General features: G+C 47.1%; 2 long non-coding RNA genes across 3 annotated transcripts; one reads left to right on the top strand and one right to left on the bottom strand.

The window, feature by feature from the left end:
• The first annotated feature begins 1,649 nt into the window (after positions 1–1,649).
• Positions 1,650–8,103, top strand: LOC125532270. 2 transcript variants are annotated; one of them, XR_007293942.1, is made up of 6 exons: positions 1,651–1,846; positions 2,280–2,380; positions 2,597–2,730; positions 3,233–3,698; positions 3,782–4,268; positions 7,808–8,103. It is a non-coding gene; the product is annotated as an uncharacterized LOC125532270 (long non-coding RNA). The 2 variants fall into 2 exon arrangements; XR_007293941.1 differs by having other exon boundaries at positions 1,650–1,846; positions 3,233–4,268.
• Positions 8,104–9,491: 1,388 nt separating this feature from the next.
• LOC125532269 lies at positions 9,492–10,265 on the bottom strand. The gene is made up of 2 exons (XR_007293940.1): positions 10,039–10,265; positions 9,492–9,801 (listed from the first exon to the last, which is right to left on the bottom strand). It is a non-coding gene; the product is annotated as an uncharacterized LOC125532269 (long non-coding RNA).
• Positions 10,266–10,286: the final 21 nt, after the last annotated feature.

A 10,286-nucleotide genomic window follows, 5' to 3' on the forward strand; every position in this document is an offset into this window, starting at 1 on the left:
GTTTGTGCCTTTGGTCTGTTGGATGCTGGATGTATATTGAACTCATGAATGAATGGTGTTGAAGTTACAACTGACTTGTTTATACATGTTGTCTCCAGCAAGTGTTTAATTCCATCAATCTCTCAAATGAAATATGATTCAAATTGAGCGCCCATGGTCAATATAAGAGTGTCTGCTCTTTTGTGTGTGCAAGAAAATCGATCTCGAATGCATTGCTTGCGAATCTATCTATCTGATGATTTTGGAGAAAATAAACTATGATTTATTTTGTGGTATATTATTTACTCTCATCATATATATTTTGTGAATCAGCTTCAGCAAAAACAAATGACCTGGCCTTGTAATAAAATGTGATTGGCATCCAGAGTTCTTACAATGATGGGAAATGTGTGGCTGCTCCCGGGTGTAGGTGCACCCATATGAACATTACACTTGCAAAAAAATTAAAACAAAATCGAAAAAATCTGAATTTTTTTGACATCAAACTAGATGAAAACTTTTAGCTTTCTGCAAAATTTCGTGACCCAATAACATTTGAGGAGCCCTCAGGGATTTTTTTTTAAAAAAAATCACACCTCAAAAGCAAACAAAACTTTGAACACGGATTTTGTTATTTTTGCCGAGGGCTTTATCTGGTCACGAAATTTTGCACGAAGCTAAGACTTTTGATCTAGTTTGATGTCCCAAAATTCCATATTTTTTCATTTTGTTTTGTATTTTCTTTTCAAATATGCTGTTCATGCGGTTGTATGTGCACCCGGGAGTAGAAAATCTAGTCTCATGAAGCTCAGCTGATCAAGGAGCCGATTAAATGAAACGAAACCAAACCATAGCCTAAACCTATTATGTCGGCTGCAGGCGAACAAGGAAAATTCGCCGAGGGAAAACAGCAACGCATTGGATGGTTTCTTTGACTTTTCTATTTTTGAAGGAGTGGATGGTCTCTTTGACGATTGTTTGGAGAAGAAAAATAAACTATTTTTTTGTCTAACTATTTTGATGATAACTCAGTCGTCGTCCGGCCGGCCCATTCTATTCGTTTCATGTTGTTGTCGGAACAGCCCAACCCAGGTCTGGTTGGTTGACCGGCTGGCTTACACAGAGAGAGACGCAAGGACGCGATCCAAACACGCACGCAACAGGCTAGCCTGGTCAGGCAAAATTTTCCATCGGTCCAGGCACTATCCAGGCAGTTGATTTTTTCAAGCACATTGTCCAGGCTTCGAACCAAACTGGCCCAAAATCCCAGGCCTAGGCCAGTCAACGGTCTGGTCCAGGCATGAGGCCTAGGCATGCAACCAAACTAGCTCTATATGGCCTAACTGCGTTAACGAGAAGCTGACAAGAAAAAATAGACGAGCCCAGTGAGTTCAGCCGTGACACTTCCCTCAAAAAGAAAAAAAAAACAGCCGTGACACGCGGTGAGAGAGACGCCACCGCCCACCAGGTTCTTTGCCGCCACCGCAACAACTGTCGACCAGGAGCCCAGATGCCATAAAACCCAATAACAGTCGCGCAAAGGGCACACTCTCGGCTATGCCACGTCGGATTTTGGATGGTTGCGCGAGGAACTGAGATAGGCACACGATTGGCTTCGTCGCTGCACTTCCTCCCTCTTTCTTCTGGACGAAGGAAGAGATCACAAGATATACGGCCGCCCTGCTCCAACCCACTTCTCCTCCCCACGCATGCCACCTCCTCCCCCTCCCCCTCTCTCTCTCAGACCCACTCGCCGCGAAGACTGGAGGCAGAACGCGGCACGCGCCGGTCGACGAGGAGGAGCTGCGCCGCCGCCGGAGCACCGACTGCATCTATTACCTCGCGCTCCCCCTTGACCTGCAAGAAGGTACCCCTGCGTCTTCCTCTCTCTTCGCGAGCTGATGCGCCGCCGAACGGCAAGGGCCGTCCATTCGGTTTTGATCTGACCGGGGGCCTCCTTCTCCTCTGGTCTACGATTCGAGCTGTGCTCGTGCGCGCGCACGATTTCGTCTTAGTTTCTAACAAGCGACCGAGCTCTGCTCTGCTCGGTGCCGGTAAATTCGACGGTTTCAATCGAGATCTGTTTGTTCGTTATAGAAGCTGATTCAGCTGAGCCCTTATATTGCTGCTGCTGCTTCTATCCAAAAACTTGCAGAAGTAGATTGCACATCTCAGGGAAAGCATTCTCCAGTTGTTTTATTTGTGAACACCATTGCTCAGTGCTCCATATGCACATTCATAAACATTAGTCGCCAATGGAGCAGAGCGCCATTGCTGATGTAGCTTAAAATGGTGATCAGTGACCGACTGAGTGTGCTTGAAGTTTGAGGTGGAGTGCAAGGAGGAGGACACCCGGGTGGAGATCTACTGCGCCGCCAAGCCGGGCCTACTGCTGTTGATGGTGAGCACCCTGGACACACTGTCCCTCAACATCCAGCAGTGCGTCGTCGACTGCTTCAACGACTTCACCATGCACGCCTCCTGCTCCAAGGCACCAATGATTCCATCCATGGACTCGTCACTTCACCAGCAAACATGGATGAATTCATCTTCTTCTTCAGCTAGATCATCTGTTAAGTCACCAATTCCAGCTAATTGATTCGAGTTTTATATACAGATGCAGAGGGAGATGTGCTGCTGGATCTTATAAGGAGGTCACTCTGACAAGACTGGCTAGCTGTGATTCTCGTGGGAATAAAGAGGATGGGACCTGTGATTGTCGTGGATCTGGAGGTGACACTGATCAGGAAGGTAAGTTTACTACTGATCTGAAGTAATATTACTAGATTGTAAATCATGAATTTAGTAGTTACTGCAGAATATTGGTTAGTTGGTTCAGTTTACCTTTTATGTTTATATGGTCTAACGACATCTGACATAGCAGATGCTTGGTCCAGCTGGAGATAGCTTACATGGTTTTATTTCACCATAATATATTTCCAACAAGATCGTTCCCTATTGTTTCCTGAAGAAAACTAACGATCAAACTGTAGAAAAAACATTGTTTAGAGAGGAGTTAATATACAGTTTGTAGTCTTGCAATTGGCTTCTAAAATTTACAGCAGGAGTCCGCAATGAGTTTGAACAAATGAATGCAAAACCTACCAGATTTTGCGATGTTACTGTTTCTTGATATCTTCCTCATTTGTATTATGTGTATTCCTTAGTTGACAACTATTTAATGTATACTCTCCCCTTATTTTGAGGAAACTTCATGGGGCAGAGGATCACTACAATTTTTTGTTTCAAATAGGAAATGAACAAAACATGATTTTGCCAACCTCTCATGTAGTATATAATGTACCTATTTCATAAAGTACATCAGATTACGAGTCGAGGGACTAGTCGAGACTAGTCGCTAGACTAGTCTATGAGTCGCATTCTGGGTGTCGACTAGAAATCTCGTGTAGACTAGTTCGCCGAGTCAAGGAGTCGAAGGACTAGTCATAGACTAGTCTAGACTAGTCATGCACCTTGAGTCGTTTGACTCAATTTTTTTTTATTTTTTAGGGATTGGGAGGGGATAAGTGAGCCAGCCACCCTGCCCCTTTCCCTCCATTGCTTATGCTCTTCATGGATCTGCACTCCTCTGCTCTGGCCCTTTCCCTCCATTGCTTCTGCTCTTCCTAGATCTGCCTTACGGTCTCCCTCTGCTGCCTTCTGGCTACTGGATCCGCTTGTCCCTCAGGTTGCAGTAAGCAAGCAAGCATACTAGCAAAGTAATTTCCCCCTTCTCTTCTTCCCTTCTTTGATTCGATTTTTACCCCCTGCCCTCTTCTTTATTTCGTTTTGTTTGCTTCAGTTTCAAGATCCTTAGGTCTAAAGTGCAATGCCTATGCCGGAAATATCTCAAGTACTGTATTCAGCAGCTGCAGCTCAGACCAATGAGCAATATGATCCACCGAAGGATCCTGCAAGAAGCCAGCTAGGAGCAAGGATCCAACATGGAAATATGCTTACTGGACTAATCTGCAGGACAAATTGACGCTCCAATGCACTTTCTATAGTATATATTACATATTAATACTAGGTTTTAGTAATTGATTACTGCAAGTTGTGAACTACAGTACCATGTCGACTAGTCTAGCAGTAGTCTAGACTAGTCACGACTAGTCTATGAGTCTCAACCTTCGAACGACTCATCGACTCGTCGACTCGTAAACGTTGGTGCAAATACAAGTTTGCAACTCATGACGATGAGTCGAGGAGTGAAAGAAGTTTGGAACTCACACAAGTGTCATACTCGCATGACCAAATCAGGCTACGAAGACAAGTCTTCATGCGCACATGTATTACCTTGTCTCTGTTGTTGTTATTCTTTTTTCTGAAGAAAAAAACTGCTGTCATTAGGCTCTAAATTTAGGGAAGTGACAAGTCTTCATGGCACTTAGGGAAGTGACAAGATCCGGGGCTAGATACACTTGGACTAACAAGCAGCTAGCCCCAGTGCGATCCGTGCTTGATCGTGCTTTCATGTCTCCGGACTGGGAAATTTTGTTTCCTCTATGCTCACTCCTTGCCGAAACAAGGATTGGGTCGGATCATGTGCCGCTAATCTTGTCTTCAGGGGAGGACAGAGTGGGTCACAGCCCGCGTTTCTATTTTGAAACTGCATGGTTCAAGATACCGAACTTCTACACCATCTTTAGGGAGAGATGGCAGAAATGCGTCTAGCTCGCGGGCCAGCAACGTGGCCCTTTGGAGTTCTGGACTGCGGTAGGGGGCCGCTTGCGTGCAAGCCTTAAGGGGTGGGGCGCGAACCAGGGCCGTGATGACAAAATCCTGAGGGCAAGGCTCATCGAGGAGATTGCTATTCTCGACGGCCAAGCGAACACGCGCCCTTTCTCCGAACTAGAATGGGCGCGGCGATATGCCCTTGAGGGGCAAGTCGAAGCTCTGCTACGCGCAGAGGAGGAATACTGGAGGCGCAGGGGTGGCCTCAAGTGGACGCTCAAGGGGGATGCGAACACGAAGTATTTCCACGCGTATGCTAATGGCAGGCGCCGAAAATGTTCGATACTCAGGTTGCGACGGAACAGGGGCTCCTTCTGCAACAATCGGAGATTTCCCGCCACATCTACGACTTTTATATAGGTCTGATGGGGACGGAGGAGGCCCAACGCGCACGTTTACGTGCGGATGTTTGGCTCCCTTCCCAACGGGTGCTCGATAGCGAGAACGAGGGGCTGGAGCTCGCTTTCCTCCTGGAGGAGATTGACAAAGCACTCCAGGGAATGAAATCCGACACGGCCCCTGCGCCGGATGGGTGGCCGGTGTCTATGTTCAAACATTTCTGGCCGCTGCCGCGTGAACCCATTTTCGCGGTGCGCAATGGCTTCATGCGCGGTTTCGTCGATGTAGCGCGGCTCAATTTCGGTGTGCTGTCGCTCATCCCGAAAGTGCCCGGTGCGGATCATATTCGCCAGTACAGACCTATTGCGCTCATTAACGTACCCTTCAAGATATGCGCCAAAGGCTGCGCTACTCGCCTCACGCCGATTGCCCATAGAACTATTAGCCGTGCGCAATCGGCATTCATCCGCGGGAGGAATATTTTGGAGGGACCGTTAGCCCTCCAGGAGACCCTCCACGAGCTCAAACGCACGCACGAACCTGCAATCCTTCTCAAATTAGATTTCGAAAAGGCCTACGACCGCGTTAATTGGGATTTTCTCCGAAAAATCCTTGTTAGTCGAGGTTTCTCGTCGGCGTGGGTGCACCGAGTCATGCAATTGGTCTCGGGGGGCCAAACTGCGGTCTCGGTAAACGGAGAAGTAGGGAACTTCTTCCGGAACAAGCGTGGTTTACGCCAAGGCGACCCCATGTCACCAATCTTGTTCAACTTTGTCGCCGATGCGCTGGCGGCAATGCTGCGGAAAGCGGTGGACGCCGGACACATCAAAGGGGTGTTGGGACACCTCATCCCAGGGGGGATATCACATATGCAATATGCGGACGATACGCTATTGCTTTTTCAGCCGGACCTCCATAGCGTGGCAACAGTTAAAGCCTTGCTCATTAGCTTCGAGCTCATGTCGGGTCTTAAAATCAATTTTCACAAGTGTGAAGTGATGCCCATGAGCATGGACTAGCAGGACGGGAGCCGCATCGCAGATCTCCTGAACTGTAAACTTGGCAAACTTCCGTTTACCTATTTGGGCCTCCCGTTAGACGCTAAGCGCATCTCGATAGAGGGGTGGGCTCCGCTTTGGACTAAGGTCGGTGGACGGGTTTGTCCGTGGAGGGGTAAGTATATGTCCTCTGCCGCGAGGCTGGTGCTCACGAATGCGAGCCTCTCCTCGCTACCGCAATTCGCCATGGGATTGTTCCTGCTGGCCGAAGGGGTACATTCCAAGATGGATACACCCAGGTCCCGTTTCTTTTGGGAAGGATCAGGACCCAAACGCAAATACCACATGGTAAGGTGGGACGCGGTGTGCCGACCCAAAACCCAGGGAGGGCTAGGGATCACAAATACTAGAATCCTTAACATCGCGCTGATGTGTAAGTGGATTTGGAAACTCTCGCAGGGGGCGACGGGTCTGTGGGTAGACCTGTTGCGGGCAAAGTATTTTCCTTCCGGGAATTTTTTCGAAGGAGTGGCGAGGGGCTCTCCCTTCTGGAATGACCTGCAAGCGGTCTAGCCGGCTTTCGCCATGGGGGACAAGTTCGGTATCGGCAATGGGCGTTCGGCCCGGTTTTGGTTAGATCATTGGGTAGGAACCAGGCCATTATGGCAAGACTTTCAGGACCTATACAGCCTGGCGGTCAATCCGGAGCAGCATGTTGCTACGGCACTTGCCTCCTCCCCTCCTGCGATCTTCTTCAAACAAGAACTAACGGGAACCGAGCAAGCTCACCTCACGGTTTTGCTAGATCTTATAGCGCCGGTCGCGCTTTCCCCACTCGAGGACACAGTTACGTGGTCTCTCACTCCATCCGTCAATTTTTCCGTCAAGTCGTTGTACCGGAAGCTTTGCATGGGTCAGTCCCCTCTAGTGCCGAAAGGCTTATGGAATGCGCGTCTTCCACTTAAAATTAAGGTGTTTTTTTGGCAAATGCTGCGCAACAGATTGCCTACCTCGGCTAATGTTGCCAAACGCAATGGCCCGTCGTCCGGCCTATGCGCAATATGCAACGTCCAGGAAGACGCGAACCATGTGTTCTTTCGATGTCCGTTAGCGCGCTTTGCGTGGGCTGCGGTTCGCACCGCAGCCAACTCAGCATGGAACCCGAGCTCGAGCGCCGTCCTCGGGGCCATTATGGACTCGGTCCAAGGGGGCAACAAATGCGTCCTGTGGAGCTGTGTGGGCGCGCTGGCCTGGGCCCTCTGGCTCACGCGGAACAAACTCGCGATCGAGGGAATCTTCCCATCACACCCTGCTAATATCATCTACAAATGCAACCTTTTCCTGCAGCAGTGGAGTCCGTTGGTGAGGCGCAAGGATACTGACAAACTCCAACACGCACAAGAACGTCTCCGCCAAGTCTACCTAATGGCTAGGGAGCCACCCGCCTCTTCTGCGACTTGAAGTGGCCCTTTTGGACGACGCACGAGCGAGCCTGCGTGCTCTAAGCTCAGGCTTCGAGCCTTGTATTCGCCTATGCTTGCTCTGTGCTACTTTTGGCTTGCCCGATAACTCTCCAGACTTCGATTCCAGTTGGCCGGAGCCTCCGTGCTCGCGTTTGTAATCTCAGACCCTGTCAGTTACACTGCCTAGTTTGTGGGCTTTATCAATTTAAAGCCGGACGCGCCCAGCGTCTTCGTTCTAAAAAAAAGGCTCTAAATTTGCCAAGATTTTTTTTGTCTTTGCAATTTTGTTTGCAGGATTGCCGATTTTAGTTACACAGTACCATTTAAAAAGCGGCTGCCATTTGATGAATTGCTGAAGGGTGGTGGCTGGACACCATGGGGGACAGTGTTCCAAGATGGTTAGACGTTAGCTACTGATTCGCAATCTATCAATCCTATCTTCATGTATCTGTGTGTGTTAGGTACATCTACTTGATTTCTTCTTCTGATTTAGGGAGGTCTTCAGAATCTGAGAGGAAATTGATGTAAAATTTATTTTCCTATTCTTGGAAACTCTTGCTTAGGAAAATCATAATGTTCTTTTCATTGTACAAGCAGTACAAGGGCCAACATGGTTGTGCTGATGTCTAGGTTTCGGCTTCCTGGTGAGGTGCCCTCCTCTTGAGTATGCCAGTACTTCACGGTGGTGAGGTCTGTCTCGATGGTAGACCGGTTGATTGATTAAATGGCAATAGGAGCAGCTTAGTGAGCCAGTGATGCAACTGTGCATCGTCTCTTGACCCACCACTGTCAACCCCAGCTACTGCATGTACATATGATCCATGTATCGTGTTTAGTTTCTCACTAAGACTTGGTATGCTTGTGTTGTGATGATCCGAGGAACTCTACCTCTTTTGGAGATCGCCCACCTTTTGGAGACTGCTAAACCTTGACTTGAACAGTTGGATGTGTTTCTGTGATCAGTCATCCAACTATCCACTTGTAAGATTGTCACCTCTATTAATATAGATCTATTAGCATCGATGAAACTACTTCGCTTGCTTTGCTTTATGAATGAACACTCTTCTGCTGCAGTTCTATTCTATGTATTATATTTTTAACCACTGTTGCTTGTTTGGATTGTCAACACGTTAATAAGTGTGTCAGTTTGATTAGTGTGCACATTACCGCATAGGTGGCGCCACCAGGTGGCGCCCCAGCCACTAGTATATACCATCTCTCTCCCGACTACTACAAGGTCAGGTTAGTGCGCCATTCCTCCAGCTCGTTAATTTCTGTCCAGCAATGGAGATCGGAGGGCGAAACCCTAATATTTATTTTCCCCACTACATTTTTCTCAACGAACATACATATAGTACATACAAGGTCAGCAGGCCTAGCTAGGCAGCGCCGCGTGCATACGTGCTGCTGCGGATGATCTCATCGGCCAAAGCCCTATACGTTGTTATCACCGTGTGTTCTATAGATCACAATAATGGTTTTGATTTTGCTGCAGATAACTCCATGTGGCCATGTGTGTGTGTTTGTGTGTGTGTGTGTGTGTACAATGCTACTAAACAGTTACTTAAAAGTGTGTAAAATACAAAAAGGTACTTATAGTAGTTTCATAGACTGGCGTGCTTCTAATTATATATGAATGAATTATGTGATATAGGTTGTTACATAATCTTTGTGTTGTAAGCAGACCAACGATTATTGTTTTATTGATTACTAAAAAAGGCACCAACCTAAAAACGAAATCTCAGACAAAAGCTCCCCTGGGAAGCACGAGTTTCCCTTCTGTGCAATTTAATGTGCCACTCAGTCAGTGAAGTGTCCCGTACTCAAGCCTATTGTTAGAATTTTTATGTTTGGTTGTGAACTGAGTAGAATGCTCTGCGTGAACGGAGTAGAATGCTCTACCTGGATGTTGTTTAACTGTTGCGAGGTAAAATGAAACACTTAGAGGAACACAACAAATATTTTAATAACACCTAGAGGAACCCAACGAATATTGTAATAACTAAATCATCTGAAATAAATATAACAAGTTTGTAGATATGTTGGTAATGGTATCATGTATTTTTGGGAATAGGCACTCCATGCTCCATGGAGATGTGGAAAATTATGTGCACAAATTATCATCTAACAGTGTGTAACTCTCAACGGCTACATATACACCGCAGATTCTCCCTTTATGTTGTCAGGACCATTCTACGGTAGTACTCTCCAAGAGCCCAGATAGGGAAGATGTTCCTGTATTGGGCGTAAGTGAGCATAAGGTTGCGGTTGGCAACTCCAATAATGTCCTGTCAAGTGAGAAAACATGCCAAAGTTATTCCAAAGCACACGGTACTAGGAATTAACTTAGATCTTGTTGTTATATTTGTAATCACTAATTAACAACAAGTTGCAATAAATTAATTAATTGAAGTTTATATAGTTCAATCACTATTTTTTTCTATGGAGATATATTGCCGTACTATCGCTTTCCTTAATTACAAGCATAGCACATGATGCTCATAAAATAAAAGGGAATGACGTACTTGCTGAGGGAACTCTCCATCCTCCGACTGGAAGTTGATCAGAACCGTGGCTGCCCTATGTAGAGATGCAGGATCTCTTTGGCCCTGTTCACTCGAACAAAATATGTACTACTGTCAGCATACAAACCAATCCAACACAGAATGATATATGTTGATCGTACCTATGAACATCCCTCCCCTTAGCGCTATGACGGGCAGAGGGACGGGAGGGCCGCTGGCGCCGGCGCCGAAACCCCAGATAGCCAGAG

This window comes from Triticum urartu, unplaced genomic scaffold (genome assembly GCF_003073215.2).
Source record: "Triticum urartu cultivar G1812 unplaced genomic scaffold, Tu2.1 TuUngrouped_contig_9533, whole genome shotgun sequence".
NCBI classification, from domain to species: Eukaryota; Viridiplantae; Streptophyta; class Magnoliopsida; order Poales; family Poaceae; genus Triticum; species Triticum urartu.